We start from the raw sequence: 15,348 nt of genomic DNA, 5'->3' as shown, positions 1-15,348 counted from the left end.
CATTACTTACAACCTGGGGCAGTCCGTGATCTCTCAAGTGCAGGAAATTACAGAACGGCATTGGGATGCTTGCAATGAGTCTGCGCGGTTCTCTGGCCAGTTCAAGTCCTTCTGGGTCGTCTACGTAGTTTCGCACATGCGCGTTGCTCATTTCTTCTTTGGTGGCGTCGTGGAAGGTTCTCTCCCTTTCAGCTCTCTCGATCCGCTCCTCCTCAGATGAGTCGGTCTCTGGCTCGGTTTTTGGGGTTCTGGTGGTGGTGACGGTTCTTTTCTTCTTTTTGTGTGCGTTGGTATTCGATTTTGTCTGTGGTGTAGGGCGAAATCGGCATGGCTCTCTGGGCTCGGGCGTCGTCGCTTTCGAAGTCAGGATGGGAGCGTGCAGGTCTTGAGTCGCCGGTTTGATTTCTTGCTTCTTCGTAGATGTCTTGGTAATTTTCAGTCTTGGCCCAAAAGCAGCAAAAAGCGTTTTCATTGCTGATTTTACTTGAGATTTTGTTAAATCGTCTTCACTTTCTGATTTTGAATCATCTGAAGAGTTTGAGACTTCTTTCTCACTTTCTTCGTCTGATAGTGTTTTTCGCGCCAGAAATTTTGAACTGAGCGTTTTGATTGGCTCTGCTTCATTCTCTTTTGAAGTTCGTTGAAACCAAGATGGCTGCCATTCAAAATTTCGCGCGGGATCACATCTTTTCTTTTTAACAACTATTTTCTCAGTAGTCATCTCACTTACGGTTTTTTGATCTTTGGGTTTTTCTTTAATGACGTTTTTCTCTCTCGCTGCTCCGCTGTTCTTCAGCATCTCCTGGAGGTCCGCGATGAGACTTTCATCATTCTTTTGGCTTTTTAGTATCTTTAATATCTCTGACCTGAGTTCGTTATTTTCTATTTCGATTTCTTTCTGGTCATTATTTTCACTCATTAGTTCTTCTTCTTCAGTGGCGTATTCTTCGGATTCTCTCGAAATCGCATTGGTGGATTCGTTGACCATCTCTTGATCAGTTTCTATTTCTTTGCTGTAGGCCCTGGTGTTGGGCCTATCTTTCTTGGACATTTTTAATTACTTATTGAGTCAATTAACCATCCTCTGCTACCAGCTTGTTGCAATATTTTCAGGATCAGACTCAATAAAGATAATAGGAGTTAGAGCTTTAAATATATTTCTTTTTAATTATGATAGGCATTCTATATTCACTGAATATTCAAGGTAGAAGCGACGAGAATGGTGAGGGTGGCTCCTTATATATACAAGGGGTGGAGCTAGGAATGGGAGTGGTAAGTTATGAATACATTAAAGTCCAAAGAATAAGTTAACCTCTGATGTTCCATATATACATTATTTACACATTGGAGAATAAGGCATTTACATCTGACAGACTCCAACCTTGGCCACTTTAAGACTTCAACTCCCAGAGTTCAAAGCTGGCTGAGGTACTCTAGGAATTGAAGTCTACAAGTCTTAAAATGGCCAAGGTTGGAGACCCCTGGTCTAGGAGAATGAAACGTAAACTTTGGGTAATTCCAGTGGTGAAATCCAATTTTTTTTACTACTGGTTCTGTGGGCGTGGCTTGGTGGGCATGACAGGGGAAGGATACTGCCAAAATCTCCATTCCCACCCCACTCCAGGTGTAGGATACTGCAAAATCCCCATTCCCACCCCACTCCAGGTGTAGGATACTGCAAAATCCCCATTCCCACCCCACTCCAGGTGTAGGATACTGCAAAATCCCCATTCCCACCCCACTCCTGGGAGAAGGATATTGCAAAATCTCCATTCCCACCCCACTCTGGGGCCAGCCAGAAGTGGTATTTGCCGGTTCTCTGAACTGCTCAAAATTTCCGCTACCAGTTCTCCAGAACCTGCCAGAACCTGCTTTATTTCACCCCTGGCTAATTCTGAATCTTTTTTTCTGTACAGGTAGTTGTTCAGTGATGACCACAATTGAGCTCAAAATTTTTGATACCAAGCAAGTCAATTGTTACATGAGTTTTGCATCCCTTTTTGCCACCGTTGTTAGGCAAATTGTTGCAGTTCTTAAGTGAACCATGCAGCCATTAAACAAATCTGGCTTTCCCCATTGACTTTGCTTGTTGGAAGCTGGCTGGGAAAGTTATAAAGTTATAAACAGCGATGGCTGAGGAACTCTGGGAATTGAAGTCCATAAGTCTTAAAGTTGCCAAGGTTGGAGATCCCTTGTCTAGGAGAATGTGCCACCTGAGCTTTTAAAAGGCAAGGGCTCCCTCTAGTCCGACAGAACTCCAGCAATCCTATGGACATGCCTTGATTAGAGCAACAATACAGAAATGGTTGGAAATTGCCCTTCAGGGATGTTTTTCCCACATTAGACTGCAATGCAGCCCTGGTGTTTTAACACAACCATTATCTTAATCAGATGCCAGCTTGTTTAGTATTTCTAAGAGGATTGGGGCAGTGGTGGGTTTCAAATTTTTTTACTATCAGTTCTGTGGGTGTGGTTTGGTGGGCATGGCATGGCTTGGTGGGCGTGGCTTGATGAGCTGGCAGGGGAAGGATACTGTAAAATCCCCATTTCCTCTCAATCCACTGGGATTTGGGAGGCAGAGAATAGATGGGGGCGGGGCCAGTCAGAATTTTTCCACTGGTTCTCCAAACTACTCAAAATTTCTGCTACCGGTTCTCCAGAACTGGTCAGAACCTGCTGAAACCCACCTCTGGATTGGGGTAGTGTGGCTTTGGTGTGATAGGTAACTCTTGCCACAACTTTGTAGATGGAGTCTGTAGAGATACTCAAACATCCACGTCATGGTTGTCCGAAAGTTGTTTTTTTCAGGAGGCAACTGGACTTCCTTGTTTTTTCTTTGAGGACGTTTTGCTCCTCATCCAAGAGGATTCTTCAGCTCTGACAGGATAGTGGGGGATGGAAGGATTTATGTTCCTTGCACAGAGCTGGTCATCTGCATGCTTTTAGAGCAGGGGTGTCAAACGTGCGTCATCATGGTGGTGTCATGTGACATATCAGGACTTTTTTCCCCTTCGCTAAACCAGGTGTGAGCATGGCCAGCATGTGATGAATCCGAGCTGTGAGCCACGAGTTTGACAGCCCTGTTTTAGAGGGTTGCTGAAACACTTGGAGGTTTATCTGTGTCCTCAGGATCACCTGAGTAGCGCTCCTGGTTCCTTTAGTCTGCAATTTTTCTTTGGAAATCCATTCTACTCCCACACCATTCAAAGGGTGTTCATCCCAAATTGTATAGCTAAAAGTCTGTAGAGATTATCAGTCATCCAAGTCATAGTTGTCCTAAAGGTGTTTTTTCAGGAGGCAACTGGACTTGTTTTTTCTTCCAGTAGTCATCCAGATTCTTTGTGGCCCAGATCAGAGAGCTGACTGGTTGCTGCCATTGGGCTGTGGAGTTGTGCAGCTAGAAAGAAAACAACTACTGGTTATTATTTATTTAATTTGGTGTGAACAGCCCTGCATTTTGGCTGCCCCAAAAGAGAGGCTTGCAGTTAGGTGCCCAAACAGGTTAGCAAAACTCAGATTGGGAGGAGGTGAGGGAGGGAAGAAAAATACCAGTAGATTAGTACGTGCTCTGTAGGTTACCCTAAAGCTTATACATTACATTATCTTAGAACTGATGGAGACTCAAATGTTATTCAAATGTTTATGTATCTAAAACTTTATTTTTGTTCTCAGAACAACTGCCAGCAAAGATAAATGCAAGTCAGAACTAAAACAAAATGGAAAAAATAGCATTAACAATAAGCTAGATAAAGCAAATTAAGGCCAAATTAAAATAAACTGATTTCCGCCTCATTGCCAAAGCAGCATGAAAATAATCCTGGGTATAGTTCTGAGGAAGAGTATTCTTTAGCTGGAAGTTTCCGATAAAACAGTTGCTTGGGTTCATGGTTTTTTCCCAATAGAGGAACGCGGAAAAGAAAATCTTAAAATCTTGGCCAAATGATTTAGAACAGAATTTCCCAACTGTGGCAAAACATGTTGGCTGGGGAATTCTGGGAGTTGAAGTCCACGTGCCTTAAAATCGCTAAGGTTGGAAAACTCTGATTTAGAGGCATTGGGCAGCAAGTTGTGAAAGATTTTAAGGCTCCAAAGCACTTCAGATTGAGCTGTGAAGAGAAGGTGATCCCAACTAGCTTATTCAGCCGTTTCAAAATGACTTGCTGGTGTTTGCTGAGCCTCAATGATTAACCATGCCAGCTTTGTTTTAAATAAACAGGAATGTCTAAATAATCTACAGAGATAAATCTCATGGACCACGCACCAAAATAATGCAGCTGCGAATTTGCCAAGGCCTCAATAATTTTAAATATACAGGTAGCTCTTGACGTATGGCCACAATTGAGCCCAAAAATTCTGTTGCTAAGCAGGACAGTTAAATGAGTATTGCCCCATTTTATGGCCTTTCTTGCCACAGTTATTAAATGAATCACTGCATTTGTTAAGTTGATAACATAGTTGTTAAGTGAATGTGGCTTCCCCACTGACTGCTTGTCAGAAAGTTGCAAAAGTTAATCACATAACTCCTTGGACACTGCACCCGTCACAAATATGAACCAAATCTCCAAATTTTGATCATGTGACAATGGGGATGCTGCAACAGTTGTAAGTGTGAAAAATGGTCATAGTCATTTTTTTTTCAATGCCATTGTAACTTTGAATAGTCACTAAACAAATGGTTGTAAGTCAAGGACTATCTGTATATATGTAGTTATTTCATTTAATGTATTGCTGCCTTTTATTTTTATATCAATTGGACAATATGTGACTAGGATCCAGACTTGGGAGAACTTGCCCTAGTTAAATTTACCCAGGGAAGAAGCAAGTGGTTAAGTAGCATTGGGAAAGAAAATGTTTAGTCCTATAATGGCCTAAAAAGATAGGACCAAAGGAATTGCTTCTCTGCTAGCCAAATATTGTTATTTTAAAAGCAGGAAGAAAAAAAATCTTTAAATCAGGGATGTCCGACCATGGCAACTTTAAGACTTGTGGACTTCAACTCCCAGAATTCCTCAGACAGCCAATGAAGTCCACAAGTCTTAAAAGTTGCCAAGGTTGGATACCCCTGATTTACATGATGTGAGATGGGGTAGGATAGAAGGCACCTTAAAGCTATCAAAAGCCACCCTAACAGGAAAAAAGCTTTCTTATGGTCTGTGAACTTGTATGATCTCATTTTCAGAGAACAGGGATAACTGGTTGGTTGGCAGATTTAATAGGAGCACTTAATACTGCAATTTTTGACCCCAGGTCCCATTTTATAGGTGTCAGTTGAAATGGGTGTTCCAATGCTCTGTCAGGAAAGGAACAAACACTTTATAGCCAAATGTTAGAAGACTACATTGTCTTTTATTAATCACATTGTCTTTGATTAATATTTAACTTTAAACAATGTAATGCCTAAGTTTTCTTTTTTATATATATTTTCATTTCATTTTATTTATTGCATTTTTGGAAGGGCCCATCTCCTTCATAAAGAGATACTGGGCAGTGTACAATAAAATACTTTAAAGCAGGGGTCTCCAACCTTGGCAACTTTAAGCCTGGAGGACTTCAACTCCCAGAATTCCCCAGCCAGCTTTGCTGAAGTTGAATAGACACTAAAGACTGCTTTAAAAGATTAAAAACAGTATATGAAAGTTAACATTTAAAAGAGGCAAATATGATTTAAAACAATGTTAAATCCTGCATTTTGTGCAACTCCTCTCTTTCTGATTGCTTAGATCCTTTTGCAACAATTCTTGACTAAAAACTTGCTTTAAATATATCCACAGTAGCACGATGAATATGCAGCTTCTTCTTTTTTAATCACAGCATGCTATGAAAGCGTGACTTGAATGGAAAAGTAAAAGGAGAAATGGCACGTACAGGCAAATTGAAAGGCTGATGTATGTACATTTAAAAAATAAAAATAAAATACTGTCTGTGTTTTCCCAAGGCAAAAATTAATACAGATAATCCTCAATTTACAACCCCAATTGAGCCCAAATTTTATCTTGCTTAAGTGAGAAAAACTCACTTAACAAATTTCTCACTTAGAGAACTTTCCTTGGCACATTTGTTAATTGAATCGATGTAGTGGTTAAATTAGTAACACTGTTAATGTAAATGAAGCGGGCTCTGATAGATGACCACTGGATAACTTTCTATTCACTCTATTCTAAAAAGCAATGCATCCGGTTGGAAAAAGTACAAACTCAGCCAAAATCCTTTTGGTTCCTCTAGGAGGCCTCTAAGTTGTCAGAAGAAAAGAACATTCTAATGACATACAGCTTAAAGGTTGGTTAGGTCAAGGGGATCCACATGAGTTAAAAGTTGTCTATCGTCAGAAGATGATTTGAGTCTATGCTTCAGTAATCTACAAAAAGAATTATAACTGTTTTGCAAAGAAACTCAGTAATTAGGAAATGTCAATTAAAAATGACAAATGTATATGACCATATGAATTGCTGAGTTAACAGAATCCTTTGTCTAGAAGGGTATAAAAACCATTGTACCTAATTTCTGTCTTTGTTCAACGCTTCAGAGTACAGAGCTTTGAACCTATTGCGCAATATACAAATTGTCTCTGATTAACCCAAAAGTTGTGTTGGTCTTATTAAATCCACAACACTGTTGTTAGATGAATATGGTTTCTCCATTGACTATGCTTGTGAGAAGGTTGCAAAAAATGATCATACAACCCCAGGACACTGCAACTGTCATAAATGTGAGTCAGTTTTCAAGCATCCAAATATAAATCACATGACCATGGGGATGTTGCATTGACCGCATTTTACAACAGTTTTACTAAAAACCAGGACTTCTGGGTTTTGGCAAAACTGCACCCATTGATTCACTTAATAACCGTCAGCGTGGCATTCGTTTAACAACTGCTGCAAAAAAATCGCATTGTATGACCATTAAATATACAATCATAATGGGCAGGCCCCATTACAGTTGTATGCAGTGGTGGGTTTCAAAAATTTTTACTACCAGTTCTGTGGGTGTGGCTTGGTGGGCGTGGCTTGGTGGGCATGGCAGGGGAAGAATACTGTAAAATCTCCATTCCCACCCCACTCCAGGGGAAGGATACTGTAAAATCTCCATTCTGTCCCCAATCCAGGGGAAGGTTACTGCAAAATCCCCATTTCCTCCCGATCAGCTGGGACTTGGGAGGCAGAGAATAGATGGGATGGAGCCAGTCAGAATTTTTACTACCGGTTCTCTGTACTACTCAAAATTTCCACTACCGGTTCTCCAGAACTGGTCAGAACCTGCTGAAACCCATCTCTGGTTGTATGTCTTGGACTCCCTGTGCAATATCAATGATAGTGAATTAGCAGTCATTTTCTTTGTAACAACCCACACTCTTTAAATTAATGGGACAACATTGTGCCACAACCTACTTCGCAGTGTTATAGTATTTGGGAAATATAGGAGAAAGGAACACTATGATACCTTGAGCTCCTGAACAAAACCTGGCATAAATATATACTACTAATAGTAATGTTGTTTATCTTGCGCTTATAATTATGCAGAATAGAGACAGAGCGTAAACAACAATGCTAACATGATGCTAACAATAAATTATAGCACTACTTTATAACATAAGAAGCCTCTAAAGTAAAAGACCCAGGATGTACAAGCATAATATCTATCGATTCAAATTAATAGATTTTTTTTTCAAAGCAATTTCACAGGGCCTGTGGAAAAAAAAAATTTTTTATTAGTTTTTGAAGCTTTAAGCCAGGGGTGTCACATTCGATTTCACTAAGAGCCACATCAGGGTTGTGTTTGACCTTGGAAGGTCCGGGGGTCCGGGGGTGGGCGTGGCCAACTCGATGTCATTCATGTCGGGGGCGCCTGTGGTGACCCAAGCACTCTGCCAGCGAAAATGGGCTCCCGAGCTCCGTTTTCAGCTACAACAGCCTCCTGCCAACCCTCTGCCAGCAAAAACAGACCTCAGGAAGACCGTGTGTGGCCCTCCCAAGCTCCGTTTTCGCTGGCAGAGGTACCATGGGCTGGTCCTTCACTGTTTTCAGGGTGGTCCCGCAGGCCAGATCTAAGTACCCCACGGGCCACATCTGGCCCCTGGAGTTTTGAGTTTGACACCCCTCCTTTAAGAATCCCATTGCAAATGTCATTCTGGACAGAGTCAGTTCCAAAGATAGAAAGTGAAGAAAACTCTCAACTGTGATATGGCTCTTCTGATACCTGGGAGAAAACCATTGACCTTGGACTGATAAGTAGATTAAATGTGTAGTTATGCAAGCCAAGAACTGTTCTTTTCAACAGCTGGATGTGTCCATTCAGCGCCAAATGTCTACGCTGCAATTTACAATATTTACTGGAATTTATTCTGATATTCCCAATCAGTATAATAGATGGTAGTAAAAAGGAGAACCAAATAAAAACCATACAGGTACAATTTAAGTTTCTGGTGGCGCTCTATAAAATCCTTCAAGATAGGGAGCCAGAAAATTTGAGGGACCCCTTTCTTTGATTGTCCAGCAGCCCAGCAGGAAAGTCATGCTCCATCTCTTAAAGAGTGCCATCTACTAAGAGAGCCTTTTTTATTGCTGAGTCTGCCTGTCCATTTCACCCATGATCCTACGCCACTCAGGAGCCTGAGTGGCGTAGGAGGCTAATGCCTCCTACTAAGGCAGCATTTAACGTCCAGCTGCCTGCAATTACTGTGAGTTCAATTCTCACCAGGCTCAAGGTCGACTCAGCCTTCCATCCTTTCTAAGGTGGGTAAAATGAGGACCCGGTTGTGAGGGCTATAAGCTGACTTTGTATAAAATATACAAAAGTATGAAGGCTATTGCTTAACGCATTGTAAGTCGCCCTGAGTCTCCGGAGAAGGGCGGCATTAAAAAAAAAAAAAAAAAGTTGTCCCTAACCTTCATGGATGTTTGAAGAGCCTTAAGACCTGGCTGTCCTCCCAGGCATGTTGGGAGGTTAGATGAGCCAGTGAGATACTATTGATTAACTGCTGATGGTTATCACCAGCTGCCATTGTGTTAGTTCTGTTCCTTTTGTGTGTATACCTTCATTCTCTTTATTGTTCTGCATTGTTTCGGCGTTTCTAACTCTGTTTGTTGCTTGTGTGAGACGGGAGGCCATATAAATCAAATCAGTCACTCGATGGATCAATAATATTAAGAAAAGCAGCATGTCAGTTGCCAAGCGTTCAGATTTTAATCACGTGACTGTGGGGACGCTGTAATAGTCGTAAGTGTGAAAAGCGGTCACTTTTTTCAGAGCCATTGTTAACTTCCAATGGTCATTAAAAGAATGGTTGTAAGTGAAGGATTATCTATAATCCGACTCTAGGAAAAGAAGGATTGTGGGCAATGGTGGATTGTGCCACAGTTTATTTGTTCCTTTAAGATAGTACTACTGCATTTGGTTCTTCGTTTTTCTTTTCTTTTTGGTTTCTTCACTTCGAAGTATTTACCCAGATGCCATTCTTCACCTGTGTCCACCTTAGTCAAACATTCACCCCAAATAACGTCAGAAACTTAGAAATAACGTAGACATTTGTTTCACCATTTCAGTTCCGACAAAGCCAACCGATTGAGAACATAACTCAGCTTCCATCTGGAGCATTTACAGGACAGATATGGTGTCCTAACCCAAAAAGACACCGCATATACTAGATAAAGAGGAGGAGGAGGATGGAAATCAGAAGCCAGCCAGCTTCATGAAGATGAAGAACTCAGATACCGGGACGTCTCCAGTATATGGTAAAAAGATAAGTCAAGATAGTGGCCACCACAATATAGTTGGAACACTGCCTGTTTTTTTAGGCCCATTGTGATGCAGATACTAAATGGTTGGCAATTGCACTGTCCCAGCTGACATTTTGATTCTGATCCTCCTTGAAGAGACTCCTGTCTGATACAAGACAGCAGAGTTTCTTCTCCTGGTTGTTTTGTGAGACATTTGTACTTTATTTTCAGGTCAACCATGTGGTGATCCATTGGTTGCAACAGGAATTGACTAACTGGCTTAATCGCCTGAGCTTGTGGTTCTGGTCTGAGAGTGACTGGCCTCCAAATCACCCAGCTGGCTTTCATAGCTAAGGTGAAACTAGAATTCACTGCCTCCTGGTGATTGGCTCAAAGTCATCCAGCTGATTTTCATGCTCAAGGCAGGAATAGAACTCACAGTCTCCTGGTGATTGGCCCAAAGTCACCCAGCATGGCTAAAGCAGAACTGGAACTCAAAGTCTCCTCATTATTGGTCCAAATCACTCAGCCAGCTTTCATAGCTAAGGCAGGACTAGAACCCACAGTTTCCTAATGATTGGCCCAAGGCAGAGGTGGGTTTCAGCAGGTTCTGACCAGTTCTGGAAAACCAGTAGCGGAAATTTTGAGTAGTTTGGAGAACCGGCAAATACCACCTCTGACTGGCCCCACCCCCATCTATTCTCTGCCTCCCAGAGTCCCAGCTGATCAGGATGAAATGGGGATTTTGCAGTAACCTTCCCCTGCCACGTCCACCAAGCCACGCCCACCATGCCATGTCCATGAACCGGTAGTAAAAATGTTGAAACCCACCAGCTGGCCCAGTCACCCAGCTGGCTTTCATGGCAAAAGCAGGACTGAATCTCTTGATTATTGGTTCAAATAACTCAGCCAGCGTTCAAGTCTGAACCCACAATCTCCTGGTTTCTAACCTGTAGTCTTTACCACTAAACCATTGTGGCTCTATTCTCCTGATGTAATTCTTTAAATAAAAATTTTACAACCCCCTTTGTCATTATGGCCAGAGAGATGAAAGATACCCAATATTTTTAACTGAAGTTTTTTAAAAAAAAAATACAACAAGGTTATGTTAATTAATGGAATTACTTTGCATTGAATTTTTTTTTAATTTTTTATTGATTAAAAAATACAAACAAACATATACAACAATACAACAAACACCACAAATAAACATAAATCAAGTCTTGCGACTTTTTTCCAAGTTTATCACATCGGTAAACTATATTTTTATTCCTATCTATATATCTACATATTTACTTACATAATAATATCTTAAACTCCATATTGAATCAATTATATTTCTTGCTTGGTACTCAATTTTTGTCTACGAATTTTGACCTCTCTTTTGTATGTCTATTTTTATTTTCCTTTCTTATTCTCCAACCAGTTATACCATCTCTGCCATACTAAATAGTAATCTGTTTCTTCCTTTTTGTGTATTTCTTTTGTGAGTCTGTCCATTTCTGCACATTCCATAATTTTAGCAATTATTTTATCTTCTGTTGGTGTGTTTTCGTGCTTCCAGTTCTGAGCAACGACTATCCTTGCTGCCATTAGTATGTGGATAATTAGATACTTTATTTCTTTTTCGTACTGACCCGTGATTATTCCTAATAGAAAAGTACTTTGCATTGAATTATTGTATAACTTTCTGTCCGTGGGCTAGAGTTAAAATGTCAGGCTTGGAGCATATACAATCATTTGATCCACTTCCTTGCCAGCTTTTGCACATTAGAGCTCTCAGGATTTCCAGGACAGGAAATCAACAGAACCAGTAGTGGGTTCCACTTACCTTTGGTGGTACCTTCAGAACCTGGAGTGCGCGCACGCCTGTGCTCACTTTGCTCGTATGCAGCGCTTCTGCACATGTGCAGAACCTTCTGTTCATGCGCAGAGCATCCATGATGACGTCAGGGCAGATGGGTGGAGCCTTCCACCGCCGCCACTACTACAAACCCACCACTGAACAGAACCCATATTTCTTTTCAATGAAGGATTGCTTATATTAATTTGATGCTATTTTCTTTGCAGGAAGTTCATTCTCCACTTTTCCATTATTAGAATATTAATATCTGTTCACTACACTGTGAAGGCACAGCAAATATATTATTACATTTCAATAATCCTTTCCTTCTGTTTGTATGTATTCAACAGATTATTTCCTAATTGCACAGCAAATAGTTTATTGAATACATACAAACACAAGGCAGTTGTTTCCTCATTGCATAGATGTGATTCTATTGGTCAAGCATTAGGGTTGATTTTTTTAAAAAGTATTCTTTAAAAGAAAGTGCGTAAGTATCAGGGTTTTTCTCAAAATCCTTTAACAATAGGCTCATGTTTATTACCCAGCTACCTGATCTGTGATACGCTGCTTAGATGCAGATTTGAAAATGAAAGCAAACTATGATGTTTGTTGTTCTATTGAAAAGCAAATAAAGAATTAACTGGCTGTTTCCTTTTAAGGTAACTGTAAACTCACTCAAACTCTTTTGCATCCTTGACTTGGCAGAAAAACATGAAGGCATGAGATACTCTGTCCGCACTACCGGTTCTGCTTTACTTTACCTTTACTGTATGTTTTTTTTTACTGTATGTACTGTATTTATTTTAAAAGCAGACATGCAGACAAGATCTAAGAACAAATAAAAATTCCAACAATTTTGGAATTCCCAAAATACTGAGGTAAACAGGAAAGACAACTTGGCCTATTATTGTTTGCAAAAAAAGTAACTTTTCCCAAATCGAAGTGGTTGGAAGAAAAATCCGATCCGGTTCCAAGCTAGGAGAAAGATGTTGGAAATAAAATGGAGGCTGGCTGCAGGAAAGAAGTCCTCTGTTTATTTGGGTGGCAGAAACTTTAATTTCTGGAGTGGCTGACAAAATGGATTTGAGATAGGTGGGCTTTTATACATTATTTGGGGCCTTGTGATTGAGATGTCTGTTCATGTGCAAGAACATGTCCTTTAATATTCTAATGGCTGTTGCCAGATTCCTATGGGGTCGTTAGAGGTCATGGCTGGCTCTATAGGCAAAAGGGGAAATGCAAATCCTAGGCGTTTATCTGAGCGAATCTTGTTAGCTTTGGTTTGCCTAATTGTGTTGCTTATCTGGAGTCTCTGTTTGTTTTTTTGCTTATGGATAGAGTGGCCCAATTTTTCTGAATGGATACAAAATCTAAAGACTGGTCTCTTCATGCTTCTGCTTGAGGTTGTTTTCCTATAGCAGGAAGATTGGGGCTGCTTTCTGTCTTAAGATTTTTCTCTATTTCGCCTTTAGGGGAAATATTCTCTGGCCTCTTTTTAATATAAAAATAAAGAATATTTTAATTTAAGGAGGAGAGGGCTTTCCTACAAAGCTAAGATACCAGAAAATTAAGCAAGACAGTTGTTAAAGTCAGTTTTCCTTCATTTTATGACTTTTCATGCCTCAGTTGTTAGGTGATTCACTGCAGTTGTTAAGTTAGTAACCCAGTTGTTAAGTCAATCTGGCCTCCCCCTTGATTTTGCTAGTCAGAAGTTTGCAAAAGGTGATCACATGACCCCGCAACCATCGTAACTATGAGTTAGTTGTCAAGAGACTGAATTTTGATCATGTGATCATGGGGATGCTGCAGTGATCATAAGCAGAGGTGGGCTGCTGGTGGTTCAGACCAGTTCTCGTGAACCGGTTGTTCCGATTCTGTGCGATTCGGAGAACCGGCAAATCGGACCACCAGCTGGCCCTGCCCCGCCCCTTTTTTGGGCCATTTTTTACTGTTTTTTTAGGCCACTTTCAGACCGTTTTTCTGGCCTAAATCAGCCTGAAAATGGCTAGAAAAATGCCCCCCCCAAAAAAACAGGCTGTTTTTCGGGCTTTTTTCAGGGCATTTTTGGGACTGTTTTCAGACCATTTTTCCAGCCAAAAAACGGCCTGGAAACAGCCTGGAAAATGGCCTGAAAATAGCCCAAAAAAAGCTGGCTGCGAGAGAAAGAGAAGCTGGCTGAAGAGAGCCAGACCCAGACATGTACCAGGTCTGGTACCAGTACCAGATACCAGGTACCTTGTCCCAGAAGCAGCAACCTCGCACTCTTCCCCTCTCTGCTAGCCCCCTTCTTCACACAGGATTTCTGTGTGCTCCCATTTCTGTGAGGCACTCTCCCCTCAATGCTAGCGGCCACTTGTGCTCCCTCTCCATCTCTGCTGCTGGGTGATCCCATGCGAAGAAGGGAGCTAATAGAGAGGGAGAGTGCGAGGTTGCTGCTTCTGGGATGAGAGGACCCCGGAAGCGTCTGGGTCCAGCTGACCCAGCTTTTCTTCCTCTTGCAGCCAGCTTTCCCAGTCTAGATTGACACAGTCTCTCTCTCTCTCTCTCTCTCTCTCTCTCACACACACACACACACACACACACAGACACAAACACCCCCCCCCCACCAGAAACCCCTGAATTCCCTCCCCAACCCTGCCTGTCCCATACAGGTACCACCCAGACAAGTGATGTAGAATTGACAACGCCCACTCAGTCACATGACCCACTCAGCCATGCCCACCCAGTCAATCATTAGGGCAGAGAACTGATTGTTAAAAAATTTGGAGTCTACCACTGGTCATAAGTATGAAAAATAGTCATAAGTCACTTTTTTCAGTGCCATTGTAACGATCACTAAATGAATGGTTGTACGTTGAGGGCTATCTGTATATCTGGACTTTTTGCCATAGAGTAAACTTTTTACACTGGTTTAAAAATGCTGGAAGTCATCCTTTTAATAATATCCCACCAGCCATGCGGAATTGAGACTGTGCTCTTTCTCTCTCAGTTCAATTTCACCAATACAGGTAGTCCTCAAATGATGACCGCAACAGGGACTGTAAAATTTGTCATTAAGCGGTATGGTTGTTAAGTGAAACATCTTGACCTATTTTATGGGTATTTTGCTATGGTCATTAAGGGAGGCATCACAGGTCTGAGGCTTGTGAGTTCCTGCAAAGTTCCCCACTGAGTCTGTTTTTTGGAAGTCGACCGGGAAGGTCGCAAATGGTGATCATGTGACTACAGGACATTGCAACCATTATAAGTGCAAGCTGGTTGCCAAACACCCAGATTGCAATCACATGACCGTGGGGACCCTGTGATGGTTGTAAGTGCGAGGATGGTCATAAATAACCTTTTTCAGTGCCTTCATAACTTTGAAAGGTCGCTAAACAAATGCTTTTTGATTGAGGATTACCTGTAAATCATTTGCTTTAACAGGAACGTCTGAGTTAAAACTGGATGTTTGGATGGATGAATGGATGGATGGGTGGGTAGGTGGATGGATGTCTACTCATTTCTCCTTGCCTCATTTTCTCAATCAAAATTTCTCTGCATGAGGTTGGGTTTCACTTAGGAGAAAATGTTCTACCGGCCTGATACAGTGATTTTTCTTCTCACGAACAAACATAACAAAGCATGAATAACATCCCCTTGATGAGTAACCAAGAACTTGCCAAAACCTCCATCATTCTGTGTCAGCCCATATTTGAAAAAACAGCATGCAATTGGATTGTTTCCACTATCAACAATCTGGTATAAAAATAAGGCAGGAAGACCCCATGGAAACCTCAGGAATCAGGTTAT

Source organism: Pantherophis guttatus, chromosome 4 (genome assembly GCF_059756535.1).
Source record: "Pantherophis guttatus breed Tessera chromosome 4, ASM5975653v1, whole genome shotgun sequence".
Lineage (NCBI taxonomy): Eukaryota > Metazoa > Chordata > Lepidosauria > Squamata > Colubridae > Pantherophis > Pantherophis guttatus.
Note: the sequence above shows the minus strand (reverse complement) of the source record.